The following is an 18780-nucleotide window of genomic DNA, read 5'->3' as shown; positions in this document are numbered from 1 at the left end:
GCAAAGCCTACTACACTTCTATATGTTTAGAATTTCTCTGTTACATATAGACATCAATATGTAATAATGTAATCACATATATATCTGTGTGTTTATCATGCCCTCATGTGTGGAGCATACTATATTTTTTTTTTTTTTTAAAGAAAACAGCCTCTGTATCAGACTTTTCAGCTATCTCATTAGGACCAGGAAGTGAATTTGGACATCATGTGTGACATGTCTAGTGTAATTGCTAAGCCAAACATCTTCCATCAACACCAAGACGGGCAATACCAGAGTCATTCTAGCTTTGAAGAGCAGCTCTGTCAGTGTGGCAAAGCCCTGCCTCTGGGGCTGGAAGAACAGTTTAACTCCCATCATTATCGTTTTGGGCTTGTCTGCTTGAGAAGGGTGCCCAGCAGTGATGCTTTTTGGTCACAAACTGATTTATGAATTTGGCTGAACAGCAGAGACCTTGTGTGTGTGAGTTACTAAGTTCAGCTATCAGGCTTCACTCAGACTGACATTTCTCAGGGCTAGGGTGTCTGTCTTCTGACTTGGGCCAGCCATTTAGCATTTGTAATTGTGATGTCAGCTCATTTTTACTCAAATTACAGCCTCAACAAAACCCGAATGCATAATCTGGAAGCTGGACTGTCATTTTCAGAGAAAGCATCCTTTTGTCCACGGTAAATATGGAATACAAAATTTTTGAGTGTTGTCACTTTCCTTTTTCAGTCATCATTGCTTCTTTGCACTCATGTAGTCTCACAATGAATAAAATAATACTGCTGTTCTTCATCCTCCTGCTCAGAGGGAAGGAAGATCAGGAAGTTGGGAAGAACTGGTAAAGAACACAGGGAAAAATTCCTACCTTCGGCTTGAATTGTGGCATAACTGTCTGGTTTGAATTTGTAGATTCTTGGCTGTCTCTAAAAATAGAACCTGGGTGTAGTGGTGGTGGTACTTTTTGAAAGTAAAGTCTGTACTTCCTAAAAATAAAGTTAATTTATCAGGGTAAGCACTATGGAGTACCAGCATGTAATCTTCTCCATCTCCACTGGAATTCAGAACTCTTGTTATTGGTCAGGATGAAGTTGTGAAACCCAAGTGGATATTTTTAGCAGATTTCAGTAAAATAGATGCTTATAAAATTGAATTTTGCCCTGTCTCACAGGGCATTTTGTCTTTGTCCTCTAATGTTGTTTGAAAAACAGAATGAAGGAAATAATCTGTTTGGTTATTTGTGGCACTATTGAAAGACAAAAGTTGAATGGAAATCAAAGTATACTGAAATAGTATTACTTTTACATGCACAATATTCTGGTGTGTGTTAGTTATTCAAAATGTTTCCTTTTCTGAAAAGCCTAACACTGAAAAATTTGTGTTATGCAAAAACTTATATATGAGATTTGACTTTATGTGACTTGACAAACTTTGGAAATAATATCAACCATCCAGTTGATAGGACTAAAACTTTTTTCTGCTTTGTTTAATTCCCCAGAATTAAAAAGCATCTTAAGATTTGAAAGTTAATTTATATGACTTCTGACAGGACAGAATGGGTAGAGTTCAGATTAGAGGATAGGTCTTAGATTCGTGTCACCTTATTTCTTTCAGCTCCTCCTTGTGTCTTTCTCAACCACAGTATTGTTAATATCATCAAGCTGGATTTATCTGTGATTATGCACTTAAGTTCCATTAATAGAAGGATTTCTTTTTTGTTTGTTGTGGCTGAAAAGATGATATAATTTCTGGACCTGATCTGTGTGGCACAGTGTATCAGAAATGACCGATGCAAAACTGTTGCAGTGCTAGAAGTTTCTGATACCTGTGACAATTTGCTTAAAACATGTTAAAGCAGTCAGCAGTACAAACTGGCCTTCATCTGGTTCCCCAGAATGGAATATTTTGCAGTGGTTTTATTATTGAAATATGGTTCATCAAGGTCTTACTGATAGATCTTTAGCAAGACACTGTCTTGGTGTTGCTGCTGCCTAGTATGGTGTACTGCCCCTGGCTCAACTCACCTTGCAGTGACCCAGTGTCTTAAGTGGAAGGTAGAGAAATGCAGCAGCTCACACTGTGTGATACTGGGACTCTTTCTGAAACTAAACCTGGGCTAGTTTTCAGTTTTGAAGGATATTTTGCTCTAGCACCAGAAGCAACTTGGAAACGGTGGAGTCCATGTAGTTGTTCTTTGCCTTCCTAGTGTTAAGTGAGATTAATTTGAAGGCAGGGGAACTGCTGATTCTGCTTTAGGCTGTCTTCCAGAGCAGACAGAACTGGTTCCTGACTGCTGTCTGTCTCTGTGGCTGAGGCAGTAGTGCAGGCAGATTTTTGGGTTACCAGTGTGCTGGAAACCTGTACTTCAAAGCTGATGTACTGGCAGCAGTTTAAAACTGAAGTCTGGTCATCCATGAGCTCTCTGAAAATCAGGGTTGCTTTGATTGCTCTTGTGACAGAGAGCAAGATACTTTTTTTTATTGCCAACTCTGTAGTTCAAAAAAAATCAATATTTTCTTCAAATAGAAACTTTTAATTTACCACAACACAGAAAATGGTATTTTTCTAAAGATATCTTACAAAACCAATGAGCTGTGGCTTGTGGCCTTGAAGTCTAGGCTTTTATTTCCTCTAAATATACTCTGTTCTGTTTTCTATGTGTCTGTCATGTTGAATAAGTAACAGGCAGTGGGCACAGAATCAGGACTTGTGTCCCATATATCATGTAAAACAAACCAGGCAGCTCTTTCAGTTGTAGGGTAGGATGCCATCAGGGCCTTTTTCTGCAGTTGCAGGGCTGGAATGGAGATGCTGGAATCTGAGATAGAGATGCAAGAAGATGTGATAAAGAGTTTTCTTCCTACATGTAATATGGACTATTCCAGTGGCTGCTCAGTATTCTCTGTAAAGCCAGCCTCACCGCTAAAAATTCTTTTTGCTGTGCCTCAAGTTCCTCCTGAGCCATCCTGCAGTCTCCCTTCTCTGTTCCCTTCTTTGCTGTCCTTTACCAGTGTGGCACTCTGTGCCATCATGTCCAGAGTCTTCCTGGTCTGCCTGTCCTGGTGCTACAGCTCTTCTCAGCGTTGGCTCCAACACTGGCACGCTCAGTGCCTCCTGCCCTTTATCTGAGCTGTGCCACAGACTTGGCATTGAGTGCTCCCTCAGCAGGTTTGCCAGTTTGACACCAAGCTGTGTGATGCAGTCACATGGAAGGGCAGGAATGTCATCCACAGGGACCTGGACATGCTTCAGAGCTGGACCTGCCTGAATCTCATGAAGTTTAACAAAGCAAAGTGCAAAGTCCTATGCCTGGGTTGTGGCAGTCCTAGACACATCTACAGGTTGAACAAAGTGATTGAGAGCAGCCTGGAGGAGAAGGACTTGGGGGTGTTGATTGATGAAGCCAGTTACCTCCTGGACTGTGTCAAAAGAGGTGTGACCAGCATGTCGAGGGAGGTGATTTTTCCCCTCTACTCTGCTCTGGAGAAACCCCACCTGTGCAGTTCTGGTGCCACCTAGATAAGCAGGAGCTGCTGGAGCAAGTCTAGGGAAGGCCACAAAATTGATAATGGCACTTTCCCTATGAAGACAGGCAGAGAAAACTGAGGGTGTTCACCTCAGACAAGAGAAGGTTGCATGGAGACTTCACACCAGTATCTGAAGGGGGTCTACTGAAGAAAGCCAAAGAGGGATCCTTCTTCACGATCTGCAGTGACAGGACAAGGGGGAGTGGCTTCTAACTGAAAGAGAGTGGATTTAGATTAGATGTTAGGGAAAAGCCTTTACTGTGAGGGTAGTTGTCCAGAGAAGCTGTGGATGCCCCATCTGTGGCAGTGTTCACAGCCAGGTTGGACAAGACTTGGAGCAACCTGCTCATATCAGAGAGGCTGGAACAATATGTTCTTTAAAGTCCCTTCCAGCCCAAGCTGTTCTGTGATTCTGTGGCATTCAGGTGCTCATAGGAGCCAATGGCTGATCTATGTCATGCTCTGCCTGTGTGCTGTGTCTAGGAGACAGAGAGAACAGGATCCTGTGAGTGACTTAGCTGTCTCATACAATTTTCTAGCCTGACATCTTCTCATAGAAATAGATTTGAATTATTCACCAAAGTAATGCTACTACTGCAATTTAAAAGGATTATTTGTAAAAACTCTCTCAGATTATTTTGGATCATAGTTGTGAGAATACATTAGAAGGTTCATTTCATGCTACACCTTCCTTAATTCAGGGCTTATTTTATCTAAATGTGTGGCCTATCTCTTCAAAAGCATGATCTGGCAGCTCTCAAAGTTGGTGTGCCAAACTTTTCCAAATCTGCAATTGAACAGCTATTGCTTTATGGGCTGATTAGGGATACCTTGTTAATGGTAATGAGCAAGATAATGATTATTGAATCCCTGAACAGTGACCCATGTGCTCATGTCCCACCTCTACCATTCTTGTCATCTGCTGGTTCTGGCAGATAAGAAAATAACCTGCTCTTTTGCAAAAAAAATGCATTTTGTGCATGCTTAAGAAATCAAGTCTTGTGAAGTCATCTGCCAACAATGGATTGAATGTAATGTTTTAGAGGAAATTCTGCAAGATTTTTTTGAAAGATTAAATTCTTTTTAGGTTACATTAAAATTATCTACCTGTTGAAATTAAGAAGTACAGTTGATTATTTTCTTTCTAGCTTGTCCTTGCTAAGTACCTAGAAGGTAGAATTTCAGTGAGAGTTAAGTGGATCCCTTTTAAAAGGTAGCTGTTGATCTTTCCCTCTTTAGGTTTCTTTTGCCTGAGAAGTGAATGCCACTTCTCAGATGTTTTCTTTTTTGATTCTTAAATACTCTGATAAATGTTAGGGTCTGTTAAGTTTCAACTTTCTATTTTTATCCATTAGTAAACAGTATACCAGATGTGGGTGTGAAGGGCCCAGAGAAGCTGAGGGAGTTCTGCTTTTATTCAGCAATTTTAGCTTTCATAACTGAGCATTTCAGCTCATTTTGTAGGGTTGTGTGTGTGCTGTTTTGGGGTTTTTTAAGAGCTGAGAAAAACAGGCTTACGCAACTTAGTTTGCATAAGTGCAGTGAGTCATTCATATTTTATTTTTGCATGCTTCTGTGTGTGTGTTGTATCACTTTATATAACCTGTCTTTGAGAAAGTACTACTGTGAATAAGTACTACTAAGAATATATTTCTCCTATAAAATAAAAAAAGAAGTATGCCTGTTAAGGAAGGTAGCTGCTTTTTGGTGATGTCTCCTCATAGATACTTTTCTCCAGGAGGGCACTTTGGTGATTCTTCCTAAGGCTGTGGTTCTCCAGGGGCAAAGGTTATGCTGTGTGAAGAGAAGGCCAGGTAGCCCTGTGCTTTCCTTTTTGTGAGCAAACCTAAGAGTAACTCCACATGATAATGGTGGTTTTACATGTATGTGTGTACATATATATATATTTACACACCCTCATATATATACACACACACATCTATATCTATTGATCATCTATCTATCTATCTATCTATCTATCTATCTATCTATCTATCTATCTATCTTTGAGATTCAAGTGTGTGTAGTCCTTTCAGCAGCTGTAGCTTCTGTTCCCTACCATCTAGGGAAAAGTGGAGAGCTTCCAGAGCGGTGTAGTCAGTGCATGGCTGAAATAAATTTGAGGCTTAAATCCTTCACATAGCTATAAGACAGGTATCCTTCATCAGGCTTGTTTACAAAGAAGCTGGAAGGCTTCATCTTTTTGACACTGCTTTTCTGCTCTTTATGATCAAGCATACCATGAACACCTGGCTGCACAGAGTCTATTATTTGGAAGGCAGTTAAAAGTATTAAGTGTCAGTACTCTTTAAGTGCTAAAATTGCTGTTTTATTTTATTTTGTGGTTATATATTTTATGTTTCAGTTGTGTTTTTCTTTGACGTCTGAGGGATGATGCTGTGACTGTGGCATGGAGCTCACTGATACTTTTCCCAGAAAGGAGGAATGTGGTTCATGGTGCAGAGGTGGGTACATAGGTTTTCTTGCCCCATGGCTCTTCTGAGCCTTGCCATATTTCTCCCCCCAGCTCTCTGCTGTACCATCATGTTTCCTGATGTGCATCCTCTCCATCCATGCTAGAAATCCCTGCTGGCATTGAAAGTTCTCCACAACAGCTTCGTGCTGATTACTTCCATGCACACTCAGAAATCCCTCCACTCTGTTCTACTGCCCTGTGTTTTACCAAATCAGATTGAGGACTTCTTTCTTTCTATAATGCAATTCTTATTTCCATTAACACACATTTATTTTTTATTTTACTTCAGTGTTGTCCTACATTTTATGCAAGTAGCTTTGTTCATTCTTAATTTTAATGACTCCAGTAATCACTAAAACAGAGAAACTGTGTGTGCTGTCCAATACACAGCTGCAAAATAAGGCAGTTGCAAAATAAGTATTCTTCTACTACCAAGCTGGCATATAGGAGGTATCTGGGGTCTGCAGAAGTGCCATGAGACATGCAGCTACTCTTTTGAATTGTCTATGGTAGTATACTTAAATGAGCATTACACACAAGAATAAAATTTAATAAGAATCATAGAATGGTTAGAGTTTGAAGGGATTATAAGATCATCTGGCTCCAATTCTCTCTTCCATAGGCAAGGATCCCCTCCACTAGACTAGGTTGCTCAGAGCCCAGTCCAGCCTGATCTTGAACATTTCTAGGGATGGATAACCCACAACTTCTCTGGGTAACCTGTTCCAGTGCCTCACCACTTTCACAGTAAAGAGTTTTTTCCTAATATCTAATCTCAGCCTACCCTCCTTCACCTTAAGGCCATCATTCCATGTTGTCCTTTTCCTAAATGTCTTTTTGAAAAGTCCCTTTCCAGCCTTCCCGTAGGTCCCCCTGAAGGCTGCTCTAAGGTCTTCCCAGAGTGTTCTCTTCTCTATGGTAGGAGAGGTGCTCCAAACCTCTGAACAAATTAGTGGCTCTTGTCTAGATCTATTAATGTCTTTTTTCTTCTGGGGACCCCAGAGCTGGGTGCAGAATTCTAGGTGGGGTCTCACCAGAGTAAAGCAGAAGGGCAGAATCCCTTCCTGTGTCCTGGCCACGCTGCTTTGGATGCAGCCCAGGATGCAGATGGTTTTCTGGGCTGGGAGTGCACATTGTTGAATCACATCGAGTTTTGCATCCACAAACACCCCCAAGTTTTTCTTCCAAGGTAAGTCTCAGTCCACCATCATTAAGAAATTGTAGTACCTGTCTAGCTTCAAAAATATAAGCAGATTTCATCAATATCCTTACATATGTAAAATCAGCCATACACCTAGATTCCTTGTTTGACTGATGTTCAGAAGAACAGCAAAACTGGTTTGGTCTTTAATCCAATTAACATGCCCAAAGACAAAAATACTGGGTAGGAGTCATGTAGATAAAACTGTTTCCTTCAACAGCTCTTGAAAATAAGGCATCTCCTTCAATCAGCACATAATAATTGGCATAATATCTGGAAATAAGAAGGATCTCTGAACTTGTGGAACCCTCTACAAATTAGAAAAATATTCCTACTCACACACACAAATCTGTAATTGAAAGTAACTGCATAAATACCCTTTTGCACATGGTTGTGGGCAATCTCTACGTGGGCATAGTAGTTATTCTCAGCACTGCTTGATTGCTTCAAATAACCTCTTGTATGGGCAGACAAATAACCAAACTGCCTGTGCCTCTGTATTAAACTGACCTCAAATGTTAGATGTCATAAATGGGAGGCTCTTAAAAATAAATTACATCTATTTTTTTCAACATTTATTCCTTTGTTTCTCATCAGTTGTTTGTCCCTAATAGGTGTTATCCTTGTGCACTTTTTTATACCCATGCTGCCTTAAATCAATTACAGAATCTCAGGATGGGTCAGGTTGGAAGGGACCACAGTGGCTCATGTGGTCCAACCCCCCTGCTCAGGCAGGGCCATCCTAGAGCACCTGGCACAGGATTGTGTCCGGATAGTTCTTGAATGTCTTCAGTGAGGAAGACTCTACACCCTCTCTCGGCAAACTATACCAGTGATTGGTCACCTGCACAGTAAAGAAGTTTTTCCCCAAGTTCAGGTGGAGCTTCCCATGCATCAGTTTCTACCCCTTGTCCTGTTGCTAGGCACCTCTGAGAAAGAACCTGGATCCATCCTCTGACACCTTTCCTTCAGATACTGACAGACACTCACCTGGTCCCATCTCAGTTGTCTATTTTCAAGGCTGAACAGACCCAGCTCCCTCAGTCTTTCCTCATAAAAGAGATGCTCCAGTCCCTTGATCATCTCTTCATAACCATACACTGGATCTGCTCCAGGAGCTCCATGTCTCTCTTGTCCTGAGGAGCCCAGAACTGGACACAGAACTCCAGATGTGCCTCACCAGGGCTGAGCAGAGGGTCAGGATCACCTCCCTCAACCTGCTGGCAGTGATCCTCCTAATGCACTCCAGGACCCCATTGGCCTTCTTGGCCCCAGGACACACTGCTGGCTCATGGACAGTTTGTTGTCCATGAGGAACCCCAGGTCCTTCTCCTCAGAATTCTTTCCAGCAGCTCAGCCCCAGCCTGCGATGGTGCCTGGGGTTGTTCCTCCCCCAGTGCAGGGCCCTGCATTTATCTTCGTTGAATTTCAGAAGTTTTTTCCTCTGCCCATCCCTCCAGCCTGTCGAGGTCCTTCTGAAGCACTGCACATCCCTCTGGGGAATCAGCCACTGCTCCAGCTCTGGGTCATCAGGGAACTTGCTGAGATCTCTGTCCTTTCATCCAAGTCATTGATAACTGAACAATACTGGGCCCAGTATGGAACCTTCAGCTAGACCTTGTGCCACGGATTACAACCCTCTGAGATCTGCCATTCAGCTGTTTCTCAATATGCATTGTTTATAGAAGTCAATAATCTAAACCAGTCATCTCAATGCACCACATACAGTATCAGGGATTTTAAAAGTCCTGCCAGAAGGTGAATGTCCACTTACATTAAAGGGTGGTCCTGTAAATTCTTTGTAGAGTGCACAGAAGTGCACTCTAGACACAAAGATAAGAGACTAGAGAATTGGGGTGGGCTGAGCACACAAGATCATATGCTCTATTCAGGGAAATATACCCTCTTTCTTAAAAGTCATTGAAGCTTGAGTTGAAATTAAACATTTGCTTCCTGCTAATACCATTTTGCAGATTTTTTCACGTACTTTAGTGAAGAATCAAATATTTTACTACTTATAGAAAGCAATAATTAACAGCCAGAGCATTAAAGGAAAGAATTAAAGCTTTACAAGGCTCAAATTAATCTTTCTCAGTTTTTCTCTTGCATGTTCATCTGACTGCTTGAAAACCAGTCTCTAGAGCTAAATTTTAGCAACTGGGTTTTAGAAATTTCAGAGAAGTTCATAAAAAACAAGTTAAATTTCTATAACCATGATAAAGTAGGAATAATTATACTTTAAGTGACTCTTACGATAAATTTCCAGATGCCTGAAGTAGAAATCTGGGTTAGAACCTCACTGAGCAATGATGCAAGATGTCAGTACACTGCTTTATTCCAGATAAAGTAAATTGCCTTCATCTTACCAAAGTCAAAGGAGTGATCTTGCTCATGGCCATGAGTTTCTTCTGAGCTTGCCTGAACTTTGCAAGTGATATGTTTTTTCTGTATAAACTAGAAGGGTGGCTAAGCTTTTTAATACATTCTTTACTTACTGACTTGCCTTTGCCTTCACTTCATCTTAATGTTTTTTTTTTTTTAATATTGCTTTTTATATGGCTGGAAAACAAACCCAGTCTATTTTAAATATCAGTGAGTTGAAATTTATGTGAAACAGTATGTCATTCATCTTAACCAACTACCTTGAGAAGTCTTTGCTATTGTTTTTGAAAGTGCATGGCCAACAAGTTGCAGTAGCAGAATAGCATGGGGATAAGTTCATTGCTACAGTTTGCTTATAAAGCTTCTTTGGAAAAATTCCATAGAACCATGGAGAATATCCTATCAGAATTGAGAAGAGGATTGTTTTCCGTATTTCCACTTTGGGTGGATTTTTGGCACTAGTGTAGCCTGTGATGCAGAAGCCGCCCCATGCCAAGTTCCTGCAAGGTTATCAGATTACATCAACAACACATTGGAAACCAAGTATTCAACCTTACCAGCCTTGCTCTGGGTCACAGGAATAGGCTTGAAATAATGCATATGGAAAATCCTTTTCAGAGGTATGTGGGAGGGCAAAAATAAGCTTCAGCAAGCTATTATTGGACACTTCTTGAACCATTTTTTTTTATTTGTGGGCCAAATACTGCAGTAATTAAGCAGCAAAATGAAGGGAATATGCTTTGCTTTTAGTGGAAATTAACATTGGTTTTCTCCAGGCATTCAATCACTTAACTCAGTTGTCTTTTTATATTATTCAAATGTGATACACATTAGTTAAACATAAGTGGTTGAAGAATCTTGTTGCAGAATGCCTCTTGAGAGGGAAGTATGTTATAAACATTTCTACTAATGGAATATTTATGTTAATGTAAATTAACTCCATAAGGGTCGCAAACTGTTTGAAAGGTGAATGTGATGTTCCTGCTGCACAGTGATGCTTTTACTATTTTGTTACCTTTACATTACAAGGAGTGGCATACAAGCTTCTGCTCTAGCCATCAAGGAATTTTCAAATGCAGATTTGGTGACCCTCAAGAATGCAGGCCTGTCACACAATGAAAATATAACGCAGAATTGTGTGATGCTGTAGACAGGAAGGATGTTTTGCAGCAATAATTGAAAGAACTGTGATCTGAGGAAAAAAAAAAAAGCAAGATGAACTGAATCTGTAGGAGAGTAGAGCAAAACAAAGAGCTACAGCTAGCAGGTAGCAGATTTACTGAGATTGATAGAGAAAGTGATAATTTTGAAGTGGTCAATTGCGAAGAATATTAGGGATAAGAACCTAAGAAGGACACGAAAGATTACAGTGATTTTCATCTCTGTTTCCTGTAATTCAAGATATGAGCATTTCCTTAGAGGTATGAGGTCTGACAAAAGCTGAAGGGATGCAGGAGACTGGTAGCAGACCTTGCCTGGAAAGCATTTCCATTGTTATAGCTTAATTCAAGACCCAAACATTTTTCAGGGAGTGGAAGCAATGGCTTTGTAATCCCCTCTGGATAACCTGTCTGCAAGGTCTCAGCTTTTGTATTTTCATCTGTATATATACATAAACAGATATGCATATGGACGTGCTGCACACCTGAACCCTTCTGTGAGGGAGGGGTTGGGCACAAGAGCTTTAGAGATGGTGGAATGGAAGAAATGGTTTCACTACCCCTTGGAAGACAGTGCAGCAGGCAAGAGAGCCATGGCAGTTTTAATAGACCCCAGCACTCTCTCTCTGCTCTTGTGCATAAGAAAAGACAGAAGCCCTGGAGGTTTGGGTAGGGCAAAGTCCAGTGAAGTTGTGCCCAGGGTCTCTGAGCACATAGGGATTTTTCCAGCTGCCTGTTTTGAAGTTCCCTATCAAATGTAAGAACAGCCTGCTAAAACCTCTTAGATTCTTCAGCAATTTTTTTTTTGCTTGTTAGTTTTTGCTGTATGTAAATTTGTTATTAAAATTACTTATGTTGCACGAAGTGCTCTATCAACTGTGTTCTATTAATTCAGGAATGGTAGTGATAAGATCTAGTTCTTTCCAAAGAATTTGGTACGCCACATCTCCCAGATGGGATCAGATTACAAATACAGTTCAGCTCCCAGTTAGGCTCTTCAGTGAAGTGGTTAGATTTTTGACAGCATTCAGCATCCAATGAGTCTGGTGTTCATTTTCAGGAATGGAAGCTGGTGAGCTCTTCTGAAAATGTAACCTTTTGTACTTAAATATTTGTGTGTTTTCTCCCAGTCCCATTTTCCATGAAGTTATGTGCTATTTTTTCTTTGTTATTTTCAGAGTTTGTTTCCTTGCTTAATAAACAAAACTAAATAGTTCTGCAAGAGTCTCACTGCATTTCTGTGCAATGGGATTTTCATATTTTTGTAATTATTTTTTCATAATTTTGTGATTTTCATTATATTTAAACCCCATGTGCTCATAAATAAGTACACAACAGAAACCACAAATACCATAATGAGTTATACAGTAGTGATAACTCCAAGTACAAATACTAAATTTAAAATGTACATTGTTATTTGTATAGCAAATTAGCATGAATGACTGATGAATCACAGTAAATCCACAAACACATGCTGAACTGGGATTTTTGCACATGTAAATCCACTTGCCTTAACGCCTTGTTCCTTGGATAAATATGGCAGTTTTATGTGACTTATGTCTTTCCAAGAACTACAGATTACTTTCTTGCAATGGAAATCAGTATGGTGGCCTAACCCACATTCAAGAAAAATCTGTGAGAGGAATACTTAAAGATCCTCTCCGTTTCAGGTGTTATGGAAGCTGTTAGCTTCCAACTACTGATGAATACCTGTGAATACTTTAAAAAACGTACATCATATGGCCATGCTGGTATGCTGGTGATGCCAGGTAAGTCCAAGATGCCTCTAAATCATTGCCACCAGTGTCATCAAATAGTCTCTGTTGTTGCCTTTCCACACTATCTTCACCCTGGCAGGTCTGCTTCCAGTCTTCATGATGCACACCATGCCTCTGGCATTGATGCTGCACATCTGTCAGGTTCTCCCTACAGACTGATGCCATTTGTGAGATTCTTGTTCTTGCACTTCCCAAAGACCTGCTTTCTATTCAGTGCTGAAAAGGCCCTCATTGCTGCATTAAATGTTCTAAGCAAAAAAAGACAGTCATGCTTTCTCTTGTTCCATTCTCCTTCCTCGTGTCAGCTGTCTGACTTTTGTGCCAGGTTGACACCTGCAGTTTGGATGAAGAAGTAGCAACTCTTTTCCTTGCCACTGTAGCATGTCCAGCATGTTCCAGAGTCTTGGTTTTGATATAGGTATTGATTAATAGTTTCAACAATTGATGAACTGCTGCTGGTCTGTGTCAGATGTCTTAGTGGTCTTGGCAATAAGCATGGTCATCCTGCAAAATGAAGGTGAGCAACAAGCTGTGACTTCTTTTCTCTTAACTATTTTTTAAGTGTTACCTCATCTTCCCATGCCACCCCCTTGATGTGACATACTCATTGCCTTGGTCTGACTCTGAGCAGTGTCCCAGGGACTCTATGCTGGAATTTACTGCTACACACTATTAGCACAGTGTTCTGTGTCCTTGCAGCATTCCCAATTGTGATGTTAATGGATTGCTGTTCAGGAAATAATAATGGCAAAGGTGGCATGAGATGGAGAGGTGTGGAGGCATTATGCTGATCTTTATTCCCTACAGCTGGTGCCAGGTGTAATCAACAGAAAGGGGTGGGTGGGATACAGATGGGACAGGGGTCTTCAGTGGCCCTGTTCTCAGCTGAGTTCTGCCTGTTTCATGTCTGTTGGAAGGATTTTATTCCTCAGGACAGGCTGTCTGTCTGGCCCCTTTTACAAACACTCAGATCAGTTTCAGCACATGAAAAAAGCAAAGGTCTGGTTGCATGAATCTGAGGGAGAGGCAGCAGTGCATAGTTCCAGCAGAAAGCTAACCTTTCCTTCCACTGCTCTTCTGCCTTTCCCCCTCCTCCTGCTGAGCCCTGCAGAGAGATTAGTGATCAGACTGTAAATTCCCCAAGTACAGAAAGTAGTAAACCTCCCATCCCCTCCTAAGAGGACTTATATGCTGACAACAGCCTCATTCAATCTGACACCTGTTTCACTTTAAAACAGGCCCCTATAAATAGAGGGAATGTAACCCTAGGTGGCATTGCAAAATATTATGGAAAACATGGCTTACTACCATGAGAAAAAGGGGGAGTAGAGAGAGTGGGGGGTGGGCAAAAAGACACTATCTACCATAAAAACCTGGCAGCTTCATGCAAGTGCTGTTGCTTTTAATTTAAATGCTCATTTCTTATTCTATTTTCAGATCCTCTCTGGGATTTTAGGAATGTTGAGACGTGCTGGTTATAAACCCCTAAGTACAAAATGGTCACGGATGGCTGGAATGAGGCATGTTCTAATGGAAACAAATCACTTGTCAGTAAGCAGCCTTCAAACTTTTGAACAAAAGCTCAAAAGGGTCAGGGAAAAGACATTGTTTGTTGATTTAAAATGTCTGGATGCAGGTCATCAGGAAGGCATAGGCTTCAATATTGTTGAGGTAACTCTTCAGTTCTGTGAGTTTTAAACAAGGGTAAATACTTTGATGGCAACCACAAATGGAATGAGGAACTTAAATTAAACAGAAAGCTCACACATTGTAGAGTGAAGTATGCATAATACCAAAATGTAAAGCACGTACACCTCTGCAAAGCAGCCGCAGAATGGAGCTCAGCTGTGTGAACCACATTAAGGTATATTGACATGACTGTTTGTGAGGAAAACTATGCTGTATCTGCTGAAATTTAGAAGGGTGACTAGTATTCTTGTGTCTGTGATTCATTGGTATTTTCGTTTGTTAAAATATGTAGCTTAGCCTTATAGTGATTTTATGATAAATCCAAATCCCAGTTATTCACCTTTCTGTAGGTTTTAACTCTAAGTGAAATTCTTCAATGCAGTAGTTAATCTTTTTATATTTGCTTGCAAAACCCATAATGAGGTTCATGACCCCTAGAACAACTATAATGAGGGATCAGCTCTTCTTTTTCCTGTGTAATATTTTGTGTTGCTCTGTGAAATGAAAAATGTTAGTGTATAATTGTCTAAGGTGAACGAATTACAGTCCTTGTGGAGCATCATGTTGAATCTCTTAATTCTACTGTAGCTTGGTTTCATAAGAAAATTGTGCTTACACAATCTTTCTTTATGATCTGTCTGTCTGTCTGCTATTTACCCTCACAAGCAACTTCTGAATTTGGTCAGTCTTCAGCTGAATTTGATGAGTGTGTGCAATAATTATATTTTGACTAAATTTGTAGAAACTACTTTCTCTCTAGAAGAGTGGCAGTGCCTCTGCAGAAGGGAAGGCAGATTAAGAAATTTTCAGCAGTCAGCATGGGCCTCCATGGAACAGTACACACAGTTTTGTTCATAAAGGAACACAGTGAGGACTGATAAGGCAGGTTTGTGCACAGGTGACTGGGGAAAGAAATCTGAAGGGACAAAGGTTTGAGCTCCATTAGTAGCCAGATTTCATTTCAGTGTTCATGGAATCATTTCATTTTCATATGGAAAACAGTTGCAGGAAAAAAAGGTAATGACTTGTGAAAAAAAAAAGGTATCTGTGAGCTTCAAAGTGCAGGACAGTATTTTGGTGTTTCTGAGGTTTACTCTGCTAAGTAAACATTATTCTGCTTTCAGAGGGAAGAATCTGAAACACTTTCTTCACAGAGTTTAGACTTGCACAATTGCACCAAATGAATCAGCAATAACCAGGAACAGCACATGGACGTTTAGGTAGTTTGGAATTGTTTATCCACTTGGGCTGGAAAAGACCCTTAAGAGTATCAAGCCCAAACACAGCTCTAACACTGCTAAGCCCACTAGTATATTGTACCCCTAAGCACCACATCTACACATCTTTTTAATACCTTCAGGGTTGGTGGTGATTTGAATGTATTCAGCCCTTTGCTGAGTACATTTTATCCCATATGCAATCCCTCCCCAAACTGAGGTGCAAGTTGATGCTGTTTCCTTTCAGCCTGCCACTTAAAATCTGTGAAAGAGGCTGACCCCCACCTTGTCACAACCTCCTTTTAGGCAGGTGTAGACAGCATAAATTCTCCCCTGAGCCTTCTTTTCTCCAGGCTAAACAACAGAGCTCTCTCTCAGCTCACAGGACTTCTGTTCCAGACCCTACACAACTCAACTGCCCTTCTGGACAATCTTCAGCATCTCGATGTCCTTCTTGTAGTGAGTGGTCCAAAACTGAACACAGGATTCAAGGTGTGGTCTCATCAGTACTGAGTATAAGAGGACAGTCACTGCCCTGGTCCAGGCCAATGTGGCCAGCAGCTTACACACATCTTCATCCACCATATGTCTAGCCATGTCAAATATTCTCCTTCCCAAAGGCTCTGGAGCTATCACTGCTCCCCATTCCTGCCTTTTATGTTGCTCTTTGGGTTCTTTAAATCACCTGTTGCTATTGCAAGAGGAGAGCCTTGCCTGTTCAAGTCCAGCAATCTCTTGCCATCCACAAAGGCTGTTGTTTGTGTTGTCATGACAAGCAAAACATCTTCCAAATGTCACTGGTTGTTTTGTTTTTGCCAGAAATGAGGCGATGCTGCTGAAGAAGGATTGCAAAGAAGCCTGCAGAGAGGTCCAGGTGGTGTGGCCCAAAGCAGCCTGATGCCTGAGTTGGCTTTGTTTGAAGTTAACTTGGGGTTGTCCATAGTATCCTGCTCCATTCACCTGCCTTAGATACGGCAGCTGATAGTTAATGCTTTTTCATACTGCTGTTCTTTCCTGACCTATCCATCGTGTGAACGACACTCTGAGACTATGCAGAGGAGTGATCATGGGAGACACTCCATGTTTTTTCTTCAGATGCTGCCCTGCCTGGATGAAAGCTTATTGACAGCTTGGGTTTCTCAGCATTAATGCAGATGGGTTTGCAAACAACATTTATTTGCATTAGAAATGGCATTACCCTTATCCTCAGAGCACTGCTTCAGTCCTACTGCAGCACTGAAGCTCTATGTTGAAGCCCAGTAATCCATTGTAGACTAATCTGGGTCCTGGGGTAGAGGAGACATGAGGCAAGGACTAGATTTGCTTTCACCACTGTGGTTAATTTGTATATGGGAGTGCAGCAGTACTGGGAAAATGCTAAAGGCTGGGGTGGGAGGGAAGGGAGATGTACTACTGCAAAGTGCTGCTGTGTCTCCCAGCAGGACAAGCAGATTTCTCTTTGCCCAAATAAGAATCAGATAGGATAAAACACTTTTAGAAAAACTTAAGCCTTGATATTACATTCATTTCTGGGACAGAATTATGCCTGCTGCTCATGTGAATTGAATTTAACGTACTTGCGCATGCACACACACAGAGTTTTTGGGTTCTATCACATGGCTGCCAAAAATAATACTGAAACATGTAAGTTAAGCATGCTGTTAAAACACAATGGCACTTCATTACTGTTGAGGGCAGCTCAGGTTTCCTTCTGAACATATCACCAGCAGGCAGTAATGGAGGAGTACAGAGGGCAAATGAAAAGGACCGTGCAACCTCATGGCATTTTATCCTAAATGTCAGGCACGGTCAGCCTTCCCTGGTGAGTTCCCCAGTGTATGGATTTAGCATCTTTAGGAATTAACTCTCATGGTGGCAATTTCAACATAGATGAGGTAATATCAAATTGTCTGATTTGATGAGGTAATATCAAATTGTCTGATTTGAAAACCCTCCTGGAGGGTTTTTTATCCAAATTACAGCAGTTGGCCTTATAAATAATTTCTCTTCAATCAGCAGAGTCTTTCCTCTGTAACTCTTACTATCTTATTTTCATAACTTGTTACCTCTCTGACTTTCAATTAACACTTCATTTACGTTCTTTACTTAGACACTGTAGGTGTAACCTTTTGAAATTCTTCCCTAATGTGCTTTTAGTGCTGTCACTTCAATTAGGGGCTTGGTAATGACTAACCTCTGCTCCTGTACCTCTGTTGCTATGTTGCATAATGACTTTTAAGAAGTTCTGAATTAATGCAGGTCAGTTGATAATTTGGGGCTACATGGCAATATAGTGCCTAGAAAAAAAATCCATTTGTAATCTGAAAAATCTTATGGGAGTGTTGCATAATTTGAGAAATATATTAGCTCATTAACTAGAAGGCTGTAGTGTGAGAATGAGTAAACATGATTACTATCACTAAAAAAAGGCTGTATTTCTTAAGTAGTGTTCTCACAATACGACATCACAGTAGCTCCAGGTAATGGTAGGTGTTGCAAGGAAACCCTTCTGCTCTGGAGTCCTGTTACCTACTAGCACTCATACCACATGCTGGCACAGCACAACCTCTTCTCTGAGTTTCCTTGCTAAATGTGCCTCATGCAGTGCTGCTGTAGAAATTCTTGCTGTGCCATTTGCTCCATTCTGATCCATTGTAGCTTCGATGCCACCCAGCAGCTGTCAACAGGCAAAGAAGAAAATATAAATCGCATGAGGTCACTAGCAAGCTGATTTTTAGGGAGTTGATGGAAGAAAACACATTGACTAATATCTATAAATTGTGAGTGCATTTTCTGTTTAGAATGTAAAGGGAGTTGATGTACTATTAACAAGATACTTTTTTTTAGCTCATTATGTAATGACAATTCAAGATGAGATCATGATAGCAAGACCACAGCAGTTACCAGGGAGTGTCCTGAAGCACTGAGTAGCTGCATGATGGAGAATGTTATGAAATTGTTTTTAAAAATAATTCTGGAATTCTACCCTGCTTATTGCTTATTTTAAGATTTGTATGCAATGTCTTGACTGTCTATGTCCTGAATTATGGTGCTAGCAGGTCCCCCAAGCTGGTCTGTCCAGTAACTGTTGGCTAGTAGTATCATGTTTCCGTGTTAAAACTTTAAAAATAATTTAATGATAGCTATGTTTAGTGACATCACATTAGCACCCATATGACTTGACTCTCCCTTGCATTCTGCCTGAGACCATGCAACAGCTGCGTTGTACCCATATATGTCACATCACTTCAGGCACAGTCAAATGTTTAGAAAGAGGGAATTACACTTTCACTGATTACTGCATCTCCCTCAGCTGTATAGGCTCTAGATTCACTACACAGATGCTTGAGCCTTCTTTAGTCTTC

At 40.8% G+C, this 18780-nt stretch overlaps 1 long non-coding RNA gene across 1 annotated transcript in view; it reads right to left on the bottom strand.

The window, feature by feature from the left end:
- Window positions 1-1792: 1792 nt before the first annotated feature.
- LOC110470626 (uncharacterized) overlaps window positions 1793-18780 on the bottom strand; it is a 41571-nt gene continuing 24583 nt past the window's right edge. Inside the window, exons 2-3 of the long non-coding RNA XR_002465458.3 lie at window positions 15701-18092; window positions 1793-13013 (exon numbers count right to left, since the gene is read on the bottom strand). This is a non-coding gene — a long non-coding RNA (uncharacterized LOC110470626). The remainder of the gene's footprint in view (window positions 13014-15700; window positions 18093-18780) is intronic.

The sequence above is a fragment of the Lonchura striata genome, chromosome Z (genome assembly GCF_050655825.1).
Source record: "Lonchura striata isolate lonStrDom1 chromosome Z, ASM5065582v1, whole genome shotgun sequence".
In the NCBI taxonomy this organism is placed as follows: domain Eukaryota; kingdom Metazoa; phylum Chordata; class Aves; order Passeriformes; family Estrildidae; genus Lonchura; species Lonchura striata.
Note: the sequence above shows the minus strand (reverse complement) of the source record. Positions and strands in the feature narration are given on the sequence as shown.